At 43.0% G+C, this 16,974-nt stretch overlaps 1 pseudogene; it reads left to right on the forward strand.

The window, feature by feature from the left end:
* The first annotated feature begins 13,794 nt into the window (after nt 1-13,794).
* LOC135970407 (small ribosomal subunit protein eS4, X isoform-like) lies at nt 13,795-14,572 on the forward strand (annotated as a pseudogene).
* Nucleotides 14,573-16,974: the final 2,402 nt, after the last annotated feature.

Here is a 16,974-nt window from a genome sequence, read left to right on the forward strand (position 1 = left end):
CCCAGGCTGGAGTGCAATGACATGATCACAGCTCACTGCAGCCTCGACTACCTGGGCTCAAGCGATCCTCCCACCTCAGCCTACTGAGTAGCTGGTACCACAGGCACATGTCATCACACCTGGTTAATTTTTTTATTTCCGTTTTCGTAGAGACAAGTTCTCCCTATGTTGTCCTAGTCTTGAAATTCTGGACTCAAGTGATCCTCCTGCCTCAGCCTCCCAGAGTGCTGGGATTACAGGCATGGGCCATTGCTCCTGGCCTACAAAAAATTATAACATTAATCTTTTTTCCAGTCTTACCCAAAGGGACATACAGCTTTTTGCCAGGGCAATTGTGCACTGAGAAGAAGGAAATAATCAAACATTTTAGGGACCACTGAATACTAATTCCACAATACCCAAAATGTCACTGTGGCCCACCAGTCAAAATAGATCAGGTGAAGGTCAGATAATCAATGTAGTTTTAGCTCAAGTCCATTTCACAGGGAGCCCATTAGGTCTCTGAATCTATCCTGTAATTATTTCTCCAGTTCCAGAATGCATAATTGAAATAGATGTACACATCAGCTGGCAGAATTCCCACATTGGTTCCATCTACCTCTGGAAAGAGTGCTATGATGGTGAGAAAGGCCAAGTTGAGGTCATTAGAACTGCCTCTACCTAGGAAAATAGTAACCAAAAGAAATACTGCATTCCTGGAGGGATTTCTGAGATTAGTACCACTATCAAGGACTTGAAAGGATGCAGAAGTGGTATTCCCGCCACATCCCCATTCAACTCACCTATTTGGGCTGGGCAAAAGAAAGGTGAATCTCAGAGAGTGACAGTGAATTATCATATACTTAACCAAGCAGTGATTCCTATTGCAGCTGCTTTACCCGATGTAGTTTCATTGCTTGAACAAATTAACACATATCTTGGAACCTGGTATGCAGCTATTGATCCAACAAATGCTTTTTTTCTCCATACCTGTTAATAAGGACCACCTGAAGCAGTTTGCTTTCAGTTTGCTGACAAGACCAGAAATGCACCTTCACTGTTCTATCTCAGGAGTATATCAAGACTCTCCACCTCTACGTCATAATTTTGTCTGCAGGGATCATGATCTTCTTTCCCTTCTGCAAGATACCATACTTGCTTTAGTCAGCTCAGGCTGCCATAACAAAATACCGTAGACTGGGTGACTCAAGTAGGGGAAATTTATTTCTCACTCTTCTGGAGTCAGGGTAATACAAGATCAAGATGCCGGCTGATTTGACTCCCATTAGGGTCTCATTATGGCCTCACATGGCCTTTCCTTGGTGCACATTTCCTTGGTGTATTCATGAAGACAGAGAGAGGAGAACTCATCTTCCTCTTCTTATTAGGGTGTTAATCCCATCATAAGGGCCCAACCCTCATGACCTCTCCTAACCCTAATTAACTTCCAAAGGCCCCATCTCCAAATATCATCACATCGGGGTGCTGATTAGGGTGCAATATGTGAATTTGTGGGGTGCGCAAACAGTCAACAACACTGTTTCAGGCGTTGAAGACATTATGCTGATTGGACTACCAGCCAAAAAGTTGCAACTACCCTAGACTTATTAGTAAGACAGCTGTGTGTCAGAGATTGGGAAATAAATGTGACAAAAATTCAGGAGGCTTCTATGTCAGTGAAATTTCTAGGGGTCCAGAGGCGTGGGGGCATGTCTAGATATCCTTTCTAAGGTGAAGGTTAACTTGTCGTACCTGGTAAGTTGTTGTAGGCCCAGCCTACAACCCAAAAAGAGGCACAGTGCCCAATGGGTTTCTTTAAATTTTGAAGGCAACGTATTCCTCACTTGGTTTGTTGCTCCAGCCCATTTACCGAATGACCCAAAAAGCTGATGGTTTTGAGTGGGATCCAGAACAAGGGGAGGTTCTGCAACAGGCTGCTGTACCAGCTGTTCTGCCGCTGGATCAGGCCATGTGACCCAGAAGATGTGATGGTGCCTGGAGTGTCTGCAGCAGATATGGGTGCTGTTTGGAGTCTTTGGCAGGCCTCTGCCAGTGAATCGCAGTGCAGGCCCTTGGGATTTGAAGCAATGCCCTGCCATTCTCTGCCGATAATTACCCTCCTTTTGAAAAACAGCTCTTAGCCTGCTCATGAGCCCTAGTAGACACTGAATTATTAACCATGGGCCACCAAGTTACCATGTGACCTAAGCTACCATCATGAACTGGGTGTTATCTAATACATCAGGCCATAAAGTTGGGTGTGCTGCTGATGTGGTTTCATTGCTTGAATAAATTAACACATATCTTGGAACCTGCTATGCAGCTATCGATCCAACGAATGCTTTTTTCTCCGTACCTGTCAATAAGGACCACCTGAAGTCACGTATATACCGCCATCAAATGGGAGTGGTGTATATGTAACTAAGTCCATGCAAGTCCTGAAGGCACAAGTAAGTTACATGAAAAAGGGGCCCAAATACCTGTGGTCCCGCTTCCTACTATAAGATACTGTCTTTCTCTCTCAGTCTGCACCTATGGCCTCATAAAGTATCCAATGACTAGTTGACAGAGGAAGAGAAGACTTTGACCTACTGTTTCCAAGTGGTTCTCCTGATAGCCAGGCATTGCCTGAAAATGGATAGCTGCAACACTATAGCCCTTCCATGAGACATCCCTGGAAGGACAGTGGTGAAGGAAAGCCCTCCCAGGAAGCATAACTTTGGGCAGTGTACTTGGCTGTGCACTTTGCTTGGAAGGAGAAATAGCCAGACTTGTGATTATATATCTATTCATGGGTTGTGGCCAACAGTTTGGCTGAATGGCCAGGAAATTGGTAGGAATATGATTGGAAAATTTGTGTCAAGGAAATTTGGGGAAGAGATATGTGGACAGATCTCTCTGAACGAGCAAAGAATGTAAGGATATTTATGTCCCCTATGAATGTTCACCAAAAGGTGACCTCAGCAGAGGGTAATAATAAGGTAGATACGATGACCCATTCTGTAGATACCAGTTAGTCACTTTCCCTAGCCCAGTGGGCTCTTGAACAAAGTGTCCATAATGGTAAGGATGGGGGGTAACACATGGGATCCACAACATGAACTTCCACTTACCAAATGCAGCGTGGCTGCAGGCGACTGCTGAGTGCTCCATTTTCTAGCAGCAGAGACTAATACTGAGCCCCCAATACAACCCCAGTCCCCAGGTAATCAGCCAGCAGGTTGGTGGCAGATTGGTTACATTGTACCCCTTCTATCATGGAAGGGGCAGAGTTTTATTCTTTTTTTAAAAAATAGAGATAGGGTCTTCCTCTGTTGCCCAGGCTGATCTTGAACTCCTAGACTCAAGGGATCCTTCCACCTCAGCCTCCAAAAGTGCTGGGATTACAGGCATGAGCCACCTTACCCGGCTGAGGGTTTTATTCTTACTAGACAGAAGCTTACTCTGGATACAGATTTGCCTTCCTGCATGGAAATGCTTCTGCCACGACTTCACTCCATGAACTTATGGAATGACTTATCCACCATCACGGTATTCCACACAGCATTACTTCTCATCAAGGAACTCACTTCTCAGCAAATGAAGTATGCAGTGGACCCAAGCTCATGGAATTCAGCATTCTGAAGCAGCTCCCTTGCCAGAACAGTAGGATGGCCTTTTGAAGACTGAGTTTCTGTGCCAGTTGGTGGTAATACTCTGCAGGCCTGGGGCAAGGTTCTCCAGAAGGCTATATATGTTCTGAATCAGCATCCAATATATGCTGCTATTTCTTCCATAGCCAGGATTCATGGGTCCAGGAATCAAGGGATGGCGATGGGAGTGGCACCACTCACTATTACCCCAAGTAACCTACTAGCAAAGTTTGTGTTTCCTATTCCAGAGACCATACGATCTAAAGGTCTAGAGGTCTTGATTCCAAAGGAGGGAATGCTTCCAGCAGAAGACACAACAATTCCACTGAACTGGAAGTTAAGATGCCCACCCAGCCACTTTGGGCTCCTCATGCCTCTGAATCAACAAGCAAACAGGGAATTACTGTTTTGATTACAGTGAATAATCCTGACAACCACAAGGAAATTGGACTGCTACTCCACAATGGGTGTAAGGAAGAGTATGTCTGGAATATAGTGGATTCCTTAGGGCATCTCTTAGTGTTCAAGGTGATGCCTCTTCATCACATATCCTGTGATTAAGGTCAACAGGAAGATATAACAACCCAATCCAGGCAGTTTTACTAATGGTCCAGACCCTTCAGGAATAAAGGTCCTGGCCACCCACCAGGTAACATACCATGACCAGCTAAGGTGCTTGCTGAAGGTAAAAGGAAATACAAAATGTGAGTACTGAAAGAGGGTTGTTATAAATACCAGCTAGGATCACATGACCACCTACATAAACAAGGACTATAATTGCCATGAGTATTTCCTCCTTATTTTGTTATGAATGTGTGTGTATACAATAAAGCAAATACCTTTGTTTTCTTCCCTCTCTTATTTCCTTGTCATGTAACATAAGACGTATTGACTTTCTGTCATAGTGTTTATGTATTGTTAATTTTACATCATCGTGTTTAAGTTATATGAAGGAGAAGAGTAAACATCACTCGAGGACTTTACCTCCTCTCTGGGAAGGGATTGGTACATACTGAGTTGTACACGTCATAGTTGTATTATGTTAAACAGAATTATGACCTTGTTATTGTCTTCGTTTGGAGGTTAAATATGGCTTAATGAGATGCACTTAGGAATCAAGTTAATAAAGGATGGACTCGTGATGGTTAACTTTATTTGTTGACTTGCCTGGGCCACAGGTGCACAGATATTTGATGAAACGTTATTCTGAGTATTTCTATAAGATAAACACATGCATTAATCTGCTGGGGCCAGGCGCAGTGGCTCATGCCTATAAACCCAGCACTTTGGGAGGTTGAGGTGGGTGGATCACCTGAGGTTTTGAGAGGAGCCTGGCCAACCTGGTAAAACCTCATCTCTACTAAAAATATAAAAATTAGCCAGGTGTGGTGGCACACACCTGTAATTGCAGTTACTCAGGAGGCTGAGGCAGGAGAATCGCTTGAACCCAGGAGGCTGAGGTTGCAGTGAGAGGAGATCACGCCCCTGCACTCCAGCCTGGGCGCCAGAGCGAGACTCCATCTCAAAAAAAAAAAGACTATCTCATGGACGACTTATGGGTGTGAGGTCTCTTTTGGGGGTGATGAAATATTCTAAAATTGATTGTGGTTATGGATGTGCATACTGAAAACCATTGAATTGTGCACTTTAAATAAGTGAATTGTATGATATATAAGTTACATATTGTATGATATATAAGTTACATATTGTATGATATGTTACATATTGTATGATATATGTTACATATTGTATGATATATAAGTTACATATTGTATGATATATGTTACATATTGTATGATATATAAGTTACATATTGTATGATATATGTTACATATTGTATGATATATATGTTACATATTATATGATATATAAGTTACATATTGTATGATATATAAGTTACATATTGTAGGATATATGTTACATATCTATAAACCTGTTATTTTTTTTAAAAGACTTCATGGAGCTGTAGTCTTTGACAGTACCAAGGATGGAAGCTATATATAAGTTCAAATATGGATCATGAATGGGGAGGTAGATGAATGAATCTGTAAGAAAATAACTTCAATATATGTTTTAAAATTCATCATAATTCCCAAGAAAAGAACAATTAAGCATTTCTATAGGTTTTTGTGATGTAATTCAGGACAAATATTTAGGTTTGAAAGTGTGAAGTCATAAAAGATAAATCAATTCAGGTGAGGCAATTTCATGCAATCCATCTTTTTAAAAATATAAAATTTAGAGGGCTTAAGTAAGTTCACTTTAGATGCTTGTCACTTGAACAGCTGTCAAAATAGCATTTTGCGGTGGATATTTTTTGGTAAACTTTATTGAAGGATGTTTTCAGATATTTCTGTGGATGCCAGCTGTTAGGTTTAGGGGAAAAGCATCTTGTAATTTGGGGACATGTCAAAGCCAGAAGCCGCATTCAGTTTATATTTCTGCATCAATTAAATTGCAGCCAGGAAGTAGAAAAGTGTCCAGGAAAATTTCAATCAGGTACCAGAAATCCACAAGGATAGTGTTGTTCAGCAACCACTTTGTGGATACAATGAGGGCAAATGACCCAGTGGACGAACAACATCTGGAGCTACTCAAATGCATTACTCCATATCTGGTCAGTTTTAATGTCATGAGAGTGATGACACCATCATTTTAAAATACATTTCCGCTTAAGTGCCAAACAGAGTTGCAAACAGTATAATTCTGTGTGGCATGGAACATTTGTTCTCCTAACATCCTGGAAAGTAATACTTGTTTTTCAGATTGTGTTTCTATGGCTGGCTGATACTGTGCTCTTACTTTTTAGGCCAAAACCTCATCCCTCAAGAAACAAAAACAAAATCCCCCAAACCCAGCAATTAAGAGACCAGCTGGCCCTGTGTCTAACAGAAAGCGGACTGAGATAGACTCACATGACCTGACTTCCAGTGGGTGGCATATTTGCTGTGTATGTGAGCTTAATCCCATCACAAGAGCTCTGACCTTTAGTTTCCTTATTTATTGAGAGGGTACAAGGGTGCCAGTCTATCCTGACTCATAGGGTCAGGGCAAAGAGCAATAAGATAATGAGTGTGGATGTGATTTATCAATTACAAATTATTAGAAGTGTAAATTAGCATTCCAAGTGTCAGGGATATATAGGAGAAAAAGGAAAAAAAAGAGGAGAAATAATAAGTGGTACCTTCCCAAGGAAAGAAATTCTTACCTCTAATTCTAACAATTTCAAGATAAAAGGGATTCTTAAGTAGTGCATACTAGGAAAACTTTTGATGCATGGTTTCTGTGTTAAATATCTGCTGACATTGCCTCACCCATCCTGTTCCTCTCTCTCTCTCTCTCTTTCTCTCTCTCTCTCTCTCACACACACACACACACAGTTCCCACAATCCATGTTGCTTCATAATCCTCCCCTCAAATACTACTCTGTGAAGATAATTCAATCACAGCCACAATAACTAAGTCCATTTATAGAAAATACAGTAGAAAATAATTCTACTTACCCTGTTCTGAACTGCCTGGCACTGTTCTGTGTGGTACCTTTCCAAAGACCTGCTAAAAAACTGAGGTGATTCCTGTTTGCCAAGAGTTGAGGCATCTCAACAGTGTGAGAAATTACTTTGGTCAATAATTGGCACAGGCAACAGGATATCAACTGAGGAGTTTCCTAGGCCTTGGAGACATGGCTACCCCGTTTCAAATTAGGTGCTAGAGAACTTATCTCAAATCTTGCAGAGACACAGAAAAAAAAATGGATTTATCAATTACTATCATTATCAAGCAAGAATTATATTTAATTCTCATCTGTCTCTAGGTAATGAAACTTTGATGACTTCAACAATGGTGGAATTGTTTAATTGGCCAAACTGGCCCCTGGATAATATCCTTCAGGAAACAGAAGAAAATAATGGCATGGTGAAGGTCTGCGTCTGCTGCTGGAGCCAAGGATGAGTTAGTCACACTACAGATGGGAGGGCTGGCCCCAGAGTACAGCCAGCCAAGGAGAATGCCAGTGACGCTTGGATGCAAAGGACTCATGCTCTCCTGAGAAAACCCAGTAGCCAAAGATATAACTCAGCTATATGGGATGGGAGAAGGAGATCAGAAGATGACAAAATTGGCCAGGCACAGTGGCTCACGCCTGTAATCCTAGCACTTTGGGAGGCCGAGCCAGGCAGATCACTTGAGGTCAGGAGTTCAAGACCAGCCTGGTCAACATAGTGAAACCCCATCTGTATTAAGAATACAAAAATTAGCCAGGTATGGTGATGCGCACCTATAATCACAGCTACTCAGGAGGCTGAGGCAGGAGAATCGCTTGAACCCGGGAGGCCAAGGTTGCGGTGAGCTGAGATGGTGCCACTGCATGCCAGCCAGGGCGAAAGAGAGATTCCATCTCAAAAAAAGAAAAAATTAATGGAATAAAATATTAATATTAGGTACGTGCAAAAGTAATTGCAGTTTCTGCCATTACTTTTAGTGTCAAAATATCCTTATTTCAATAACATACTTATTCAAATATAAGATATCTAAGACATTTTCAATATCTCATTCAAATATGATGTTTTGCCATTACTTTTAATGACAAAAATCGCAATTACTTTTACACCAAACTAATAGCAACTAGAGGTGTCTGAATTCAGACTCTTCCAATCTCACTGACAACTCAAACTCCGTTGCTTTCTCCCTGCTACTTTCCCCCACTATTGCTGCCTTTGATTTGAACAAGATTTCAGCAGGACAAAATGTCACAAACAGGGACAAGGGATCTCCCACATGATGTTATTTTGGGGGGCTCCTTAAACCTCTTAGGGAGACTTTGTGTAGTAGCTGAGAAAGAACTTCATGCTTTCAAATCTGACCTTCCTCATTTCCACTTATTACCTGGTTGATTTTGAGCAAGTCATTTAACCTCCCTAAGCTTTACCTTCGTCAGCAACAAATAGGAGTCTACAAACAACAGTATTCATCTTAGAAATTGTATGTGAACTTTAAATGAAACAATGAATAATGCATAAGGCAAGTACCTCAAACATGTTAAGGATTATTTTCTTTTCTTTTCTTTTGAGATGGAGTTTCACTCTGTTGCCCAGGCTGGAGTGCAGTGGCACAATCTCAGCTCACTGCAACATCTACCTCCCGGATTCAAGCAATTCTCCTGCCTCAGCATCCTGAGTAGCTGGGCTTACAGGCGTGTGCCACCATGCCTGGGTAATTTTGTAGTTTTAGTAGAGACAGTGTGTCATCATGCTGGCCAGGCTAGTCTCGAACTCCTGACCTCAAATGATCCACCCGCCTTGGCCTCCCAAAGTGCTGGGATTACAGGTGTGAGCCACTGCACCCTGTCAAGAATTATTATTATATTGCTCTTGCATTTGCTAACAGGCTTTGTACTGGGGACTTTTTTTTTTTTTTTTTCAGGAAAAAAAAATTTAAATAGGGTGTTGTGAAAGAGTCATGGTTTTCAGAGTTTCAAGAGAAGTGTTTTATTAAAAGAGGGGAAGAAATCAATGTTACCTTTGTCAAGAGAGTTCTGTATCTTAAACAATCAGCTTCTTGTTCATCATCAAGTTCTATAAAAAGTGCACAAAGTCCTAGAGACCTGATAATAATTAAGAATATTCACAGCCTTCTTCCGAAGACTCCTTTTAATCATTGATTTCATATCTGGGTGGTCTTACAACGAGCTGCTTTTGTTGTTTTACATATCTCTTGCATTCTCAATCTGGGATAAATGAGGAAAACTTCTAAATTAAAACATTTGCTCCAACAGTTGTCCTTCTTTCACGTTCTGGTTTTAGTAATGAGGCAGTAATATTCTGGAGAAATCTTTCATAAACTGAGCATTATTTTTAAATCTGCTTATTTACGTTTCTCGTGGAACTTTCTGTGATATGCCCTGTTCGGGAGGAAACATCTGTCTTTGGGGTTTTCATCACCGTGAGGCAGTTTACTACAGGGCATGGCATGTCTGGGTGCTCAGAGATAACTCTCCAACATGGGCAGGCCCAGGAACACGTGTTCACAGTGACAGCCACAGCCATATCCCCGGGTACATGCTCATGTGCTCATTTGCAGAAAACACACAGAGGTGTGGTCCATGTGAAAATGTGTCCAGAGGTTCCAAAGAATGTGTCTATTAGTGACAAGAGGCACACTCGTTGCTAGGACAGAGCCTTCAATACTTAAATGACATTGTAGTGCTGTGTGCTCTTACGAAAAGTGAGCTCAGGTCCTTTGAAGAATATGTACTATGGAAAGTTCCAATGAATTGGAATATTAACTTTCCATTAACATGTCTCATTTTCCTGGAATTCCTGTGTGAGAATTCTCTGTTTCATTTGCATAACCCCAAGCTTCACATATAGAATTAGTAAATCTACTTTTAAAGATCTAGGGTATCGCACAGAGGCCATGGATTTTAGACAAAAGAAAAACTATAAAGACGGCTGTCCCTAAAACCAGGCAAACTTTCGGAAGGTTTGCCACCAAACTTTGGGAAACTCATGCTCACTCACCAAATTTTGCCCAAACTCATGCTCATTAGCTATTTCTTTTTTCTTTTTCTGGGTGACAGTCTTGCTCTGTCACCCAGGCTGGGGTGCAGTGGCGCAATCTCGGCTCACTACAACCTCCACCTCCTAGGTTCAAGTGATTCTCCTGCCTCAGCCTCCCGAGTAGCTGGATTACAGGTGTGCGCCGCCACGCCTGACTAATTTTTTGTATTTTTAGTAGAGACGGTGTTTCGCTATGTTGGCCATGCTGGTCTTGAACTCCTGAGCTTGTTATCCGCCTGCCTCAGCCTCCTGACGTGCTGGGATTACAGGCATGTGCCACCGTGACTGGCCTCATTAGCTATTTCTACATGTATGCATGTTGTTGGTCATTCATTGAATTAGTTGATCAAAAGTTTACTCCCTAATAAACTGGGGTGGTACTTGATAAAGAAGCAAAATGACGCGCTCTACTTTTAAAATGCTGGAGCTGGCCCTTACAGGTTCATGAGAGCCAATTGTATGTATTGCTTCCCAACTCCACATTTGGTGTTGTCATGTTGGTAGCTTAAAATCAGCTACCGTAGAAGTTTACACCATGGGAACAGGCATTTGCTACAAATCAGGGATTAATTTTCCCAGGCAGCTGCATGTGGAGCATTCACAGGCACCCCCTTGATCTAGGACTCCCTCGGAAAACTGTCGTTTGGTGCATGTTTGCCACAGTGTGGCTTTCTGGACAGCCTGGACCCACGCTGGACTTTCCTGCTGCAACAAGTGCTGTGTAAAGATTCAAGAGTTACTTGGGATGTAGAAACCGCCAAGACTTAAGAGTTAAAGTGGCCGGGTGTGGTGGCTGAAGCCTGTAATCCCAGCACTTTGGGAGGCCGAGACGGGCGGATCACGAGGTCAGGAGATCGAGACCATCCTGGCTAACCCGGTGAAACCCCGTCTCTACTTAAAAATACAAAAAAAAAAATTAGCCGGGTGCGGTGGCGGGCACCTGTAGTCCCAGCCACTCAGGAGGCTGAGGCAGGAGAATGGCGTGAACCTGGGAGGCGGAGCTTGCAGTGAGCTGAGATTCGGCCACTGCACTCCAGCCCAGGCGACAGAGCGAGACTCCGTCTCAAAAAAAAAAAAAAAAAAAAAAAGAGTTAAAGTGCTGAGGCTGCCTAATGAAGAAAAACTACCAGGGTGAGGTTTGGGTTATTTCTTTCCTTTATGTATGTGGGTTGTTTTTTTTTTTAACCTAAGGCTTGGCTTTTACACTTTTTCCTATTAGATTTTATTTCTTGAATTCAACTCATTTTCCAGATATTTTCAATTCTTATTTGAATCGTGATTCTGTTAGGCAATCTATGAATCAACCTGAGTGAAAGCACTTGGTAAACCATAAACCCCATTAGCAACATAAACTCGTTGCCGGGTAGGGCAGCTCGTGCCTGCTATCCCAGCAATTTGGGAAGTCAAGGCAGAAGGATTGTTTGAGGCCAGGAGTTCGAGACTAGCCTGGTCAATATAGTGAGACTTTGTCATCTCTACAAAAGTAAAAAAAAAAAAATTTTTTTTAAACTATAAACTCGGTGACCATGGTGGCTCACACCTGTAATCCCAGCACTTTGGGAGGCTGAGGTAAGCGGATCACTTGAGGCCGGGAAATTGAGACTATCCTGGCCAACCTGGCGAAACCTCATCTCTACTAAAAATACAAAAAAAAAAAAAAAAAAAGTTAGCTAGGGAAGGTGGCACATGCCTGTAATCCCAGCTACTCAGGAGGCTGAGGCATGAGAATTGCTGGAACCCTGGAGGCAGAGGTTGCAGTGAGCCAAGATCGTGCCACTGCACTCCAGCCTGGGCGACAGAGCGAGACTCTGTCTCAAAAAAAAAAAAAAGAAAGAAAATATAAAAAGAAGAAAGAAAAAAAAAACAAACTCTCCTGCTAATATTTTAAAACAAATTTGACAAATATGCCATGATTATTCACACCTGTGTTATTGATCATAGTGTTGGAAAGGACAGTCTCTTGGATTGGATTTTTTCCATGCGGACTTGGAGGTAGACGGTTACTTTAAAAGATGATCCAAGGAAGCCAGAGCAATGGCGCAGGTGGAGTGGTGGGGGAAGAAGGGAAAGGTCAGGAAGGGTACCCGGTAGAGCTTATTGTCCTCATCCCTGCGGGTCAATGCTGATGGGGACTCTGAGCCCCTCTGTAGATGGTGCACACCTGCCCCTCTGAAGTGGAGATCCTGCACCGTCCCTCCTGGTGAGTGTTGCCCCTGAGGACAGTAACTCCTTGCATTTCTAGGCGGCGAGGCACCTTCCCGGGCATCATCTGAGAAAGCTGGTGGAGAAAAGCCAGGGACTCCGCCTGCACTTGAGGTGAACCAACATTGACATGCACTGAAATTGTCCACCACAGCCACAGCTGAAGCAGAGGCGGGCTGAGAGGGGGTGGCTCAGGGCATCGTAACATCTGCTATGGACAGAACTGAGGGATGAATTTTAGGAGATGTTCATTAACTCAATAAGGATTTATGTATTAACCAATTAGATGAAACATTTACTAAACGTGTTATATCCAGACGCTATTGTAGGTACTAAGGACACAGCAGTAAAGTCTCTGCCTTCAATGAACTCATATTCTAGTAGAAGACAGATTCTTAAAAATTAATAATAATATAATGTGGGTAGGTGATTTGTGGTAGGAAAAAATATTTAAATAAGAAAGGCAAAGGATTAGGAGGTGATGAATGTGGGGTAGGGACAGAGAAAGAATCTTATTTTAGAAAGAGTAGTCAGTGGGCCGGGCGCGGTGGCTCAAGCCTGTAATCCCAGCACTTTGGGAGGCCGAGACGGGCGGATCACGAGGTCAGGAGATCGAGACCATCCTGGCTAACACCGTGAAACCCCGTCTCTACTAAAAAATACAAAAAACTAGCCGGGCGAGGTGGCGGGCACCTGTAGTCCCAGCTACTCGGGAGGCTGAGGCAGGAGAATGGCGTAAACCTGGGAGGCGGAGCTTGCAGTGAGCTGAGATCCGGCCACTGCACTCCAGCCCGGGCGACAGAGCGAGACTCCGTCTCAAAAAAAAAAAAAAAAAAAGAAAAAGTAGTCAGTGAGGGCTGCTTGGATGAGGGGCCATTTGAGCACAATCTTGCATGAAGTGAGTGAGAGGGTCATGTAGGCAGACAGTGGCGGGGTCAGCAGTACTGCTTTCCAGACCCAGGGAAAATTCTGTACAAAGATCTGAAGTCAGGAACAACCCTGCTGTGTTAAAGGATCAGGGCCAGACACAGTCAAGCACAGAGATCCAGTGGCAAGTGAAAGAGACATGCTCCCTGCCCTGTAGAGCGTAGTCGACTGGGGCAACTGTCATTAACTTCATAAACAATCACACAGATCAAAGCAAATGTATACAGTGTGGTAAAGGCATAATTGAATTTGTGTTTCTTAATGATTACACGTCTACTATGAGGAGAGGGACTGAAGAGGGTCGATGCTTGGTGTCTGTCTACCATTCAACACTGTTCATTGCTTTCTCCTTTACTTCTCACTACCAATAACTGGACATAGCCCTGGATGCTCAGCCTGCTTCATGACAATCTGCTTCCTGGCATGTTTTCAAGAAGCATATTGATTTGTAAAAACTGTAACTACGAAATTTCTATGCGCACCAGAAGACAGAGGTCCTCTTTCCTTGCCTAACGCAGCCATGGCTCGTGGTCCCAAGAAGCATCTGAAGCTGGTAGCAGCTTCAAAGCATTGGATGCTGGATAAATTGACTGGTGTGTTTGCTCCTCGTCCATCCACCGGTCCCCACAAGTTGAGAGAGTGTCTCCCCCTCATCATTTTCCTAAGGAACAGACTTAAGTATGCCCTGACAGGAGATGGAGTAAAGAAGATTTGCATGCAGCGGTTCATTAAGATCGATGGCAAGGTCTGAACTGATGCAACCTACCCTGCTGGATTCGTGGATGTCATCAGCATTGACAAGACAAGAGAGAATTTCCGTCTGATCTATGACACCAAGGGTTGCTTTGCTGTACATCGTATTACACCTGAGGAGGCCAAGTACCAGTTGTGCAAAGTGAGAATGATCTTTGTGGGCACAAAAGGAATTCCTCATCTTGTGACTCATGAGGCTCACACCATCCACTACCCTGACCCCTCATCGAGGTGAATGATACCATTCAGATTGATTTGGAGACTGGCAAGAGTATTGATTTCATCAAGTTCGACACTGGTAACCTGTGTATGGTGACTGGAGGTGCTAACCTGGGAAGAATTGGTGTGATCATCAACAGAGAGAAGCACCCTGGATCTTTTGACGTGGTTCATGTGAAAGATGCCAATGGCAACAGCTTTGCCACTCGACTTTCCAACATTTTTGTTATTGACAAGAGCAACAAACCATGGATTTCTCTTCCCTGAGGAAAGGGTACCCTCCTCACCATTGCTGAAAAGAGAGACAAAGACCGGCGGCCAAACAGTGCAGTGGGTGAAATGGTCCCTGGGTGACATGTTAGATCTTTGTACGTAATTAAAAATAATGTGGCATGATAAAAAAAAAAAAAAAAATGCTGAGCATGGTAGCTCACACCTGTAATCCCAGCACTTTGGGAGGCCAAGGCAGGTGAATCACCTGAGGTTGGGAGTTCGAGACCAGCCTCACCAACATGGAGAAACCCCGTCTCTACTAAAAATACAAAATTAACTGAGCGTGGTTGCACATGCCTGTAATCCCAGCTACTTGGGAGGCTGAGGCAGGAGAATTGTTTGAACCCAAAGGGCAGAGGTTGCAGTGAGCCGAGATGGCTCCATTGCACTCCAGCCTGGGCAACAAGAGCGAAACTTCGTCTAAAACAACAACAACAACAACAAAAAAAACGGGAACTATTTGTACCCTATCCTCTATCCCTGCACAGAAAAGTTGAAGGGAACTTAACCTGAAACTCATATATTAATAGTGCTGATTTCCACTGCCATGCTAAAGAGCAAGTAAAGAGTCAAGAGCCAGTATGGTATAGTGGAAACAGCATAGACTTGGACTGAAATCCAGGTAGGCTCCAGTTCCAGCTCTGATAATGATCAACTACATAGCTTTAAACAGATGAGTTTAGCCCTCTAAGCCTCAGCTTTAAAAGGGGGATAATAATGCCTACTCTGGAGCATTATGAAGATGAAATCAGATCGTGTATATAAAGCATCTGATTCACAACAGAGGCCGAAAATGGATTATTATATTAATCACATCATAGAGAATCCTAACTAATCTAAAACACTGTGATATATGTGGTTTTTGTCTGAACCACAAAAAAATATTAAAATGGCCCATGCAAAATTGAAACAAGTAAACAGGTAAACTGAAAGGAGCTTGTAAATAATCGGACAAACCTGTTTAGTCCAATTATCCCAAGGCACATATTTAGTATCCATGAGAAACTGCTGGGGGTGGAATGAAAGGGGTATGGCAGAAGGTCAGTCAACTGCCTGTGGATGATTTCCTGGAAAAGTGTTTCTTTCCAGATCTCTTGTTTAGAGAGAGGTCAGACTGACCATGAGACACAGATGCTGAAGCCTCAAACATAGGAATAAGGTTCTACAAGGTCCAAACCCCAAAAAGATAATGCATTTTGATGATCCAGCAAGAAATTCTTATTAGTGCAGGAACTCTTGCCCACCATCTGCCAATGAAGGCTATAATGGCATTGTTGACTCCCACACTGCAAGCAGAGCCTTAATCATGTTTTACTAGGCCTTACAGATTACAGGAGCAGGCATGCCCTCTTAGCCCCAGGCCTGGCACCACCCATGCAAGGTAAGTAGTTTACAGGTGTGTCTGGGTCTACTTCAGGTCGGTCAGTTTAAGACAGCTACACAGGACCTTAACCCGGAGAAGGAGGTCAGCCCCAGGCAGAAGCTCCCACACCAAAGAAGAAAAAGCTGGGCACCAGCTTTTTCACTGTCTCCTGGGCACCAAACTAAATTATGTTTAGATAGACTGGAATCAATGACAACAAATCCAATAGAAAAGTAAAAAGTGGAAATAGCATTAAGAGCAAAAGCTTGTTGTTGTCTAATCAGGAAAAGCAGCAAAACGTACATTGCATTCAGATGTGCAGGTCAGTGGTCTATAGACTTTTCAGGCTTTGGGTACTTTCATCCAGCCACTTACCCTCCTCCTCATCACTTACCACAACAGCAGTGTAGGTTACTATGGTGCTGTGTAGCTTGCAAAGCATTCTGGAACACATGGTTTTGTTACAATCCTCATAGCAATCTGATGAACAAGGTTATTATTGTCCTCATTTTAAGGGTGAGGCCATTGAGACTCAGAAGAAAAAAATTAATTGATTTACACCAGGATCCACATGAAATAGATTTGGGAGCAGAGATTTGGACCCTGGGCTCCTGACACCAAGTTTTATTTTTGTGGCTACACATTTCATATTGTTGTGGATCTTTAATTGACAAATGTAGTCCCACATTGGCATTGCAGCTGCCTGATGGGAGTGGGACAAAGTGCATTCTACCTGTGGCTCTGGGCTGAAGCCACATCACCACATAGAGAGTAGGTAGCTCAGAGAATCAGTCCAAATAGACCAAGTGGTCATCAGTCCAGAACTCAAGTTGCCAAATCTAAGGAAATGAGGTCTGAAAGTGGGATCTCAGCCAAAACAATAATGTCTCAAAAGCCAAGGTGATCCTGGGTAACTGTGTTCTCTTACTAGGCAAAAGTATGAGAGAGGCTTTTTTCCTCAGTTTCAGTAAAGTACGAAGTGTGGGTTGAACAGGATTAGTTGAAAATGTCTTCGAATCTATTAATAGAGTTGAAATAGACCAGGCGCGGTGGCTCAAGCCTGTAATCC

Source organism: Macaca fascicularis, chromosome 4 (assembly GCF_037993035.2).
Source record: "Macaca fascicularis isolate 582-1 chromosome 4, T2T-MFA8v1.1".
Classification (NCBI taxonomy): domain Eukaryota; kingdom Metazoa; phylum Chordata; class Mammalia; order Primates; family Cercopithecidae; genus Macaca; species Macaca fascicularis.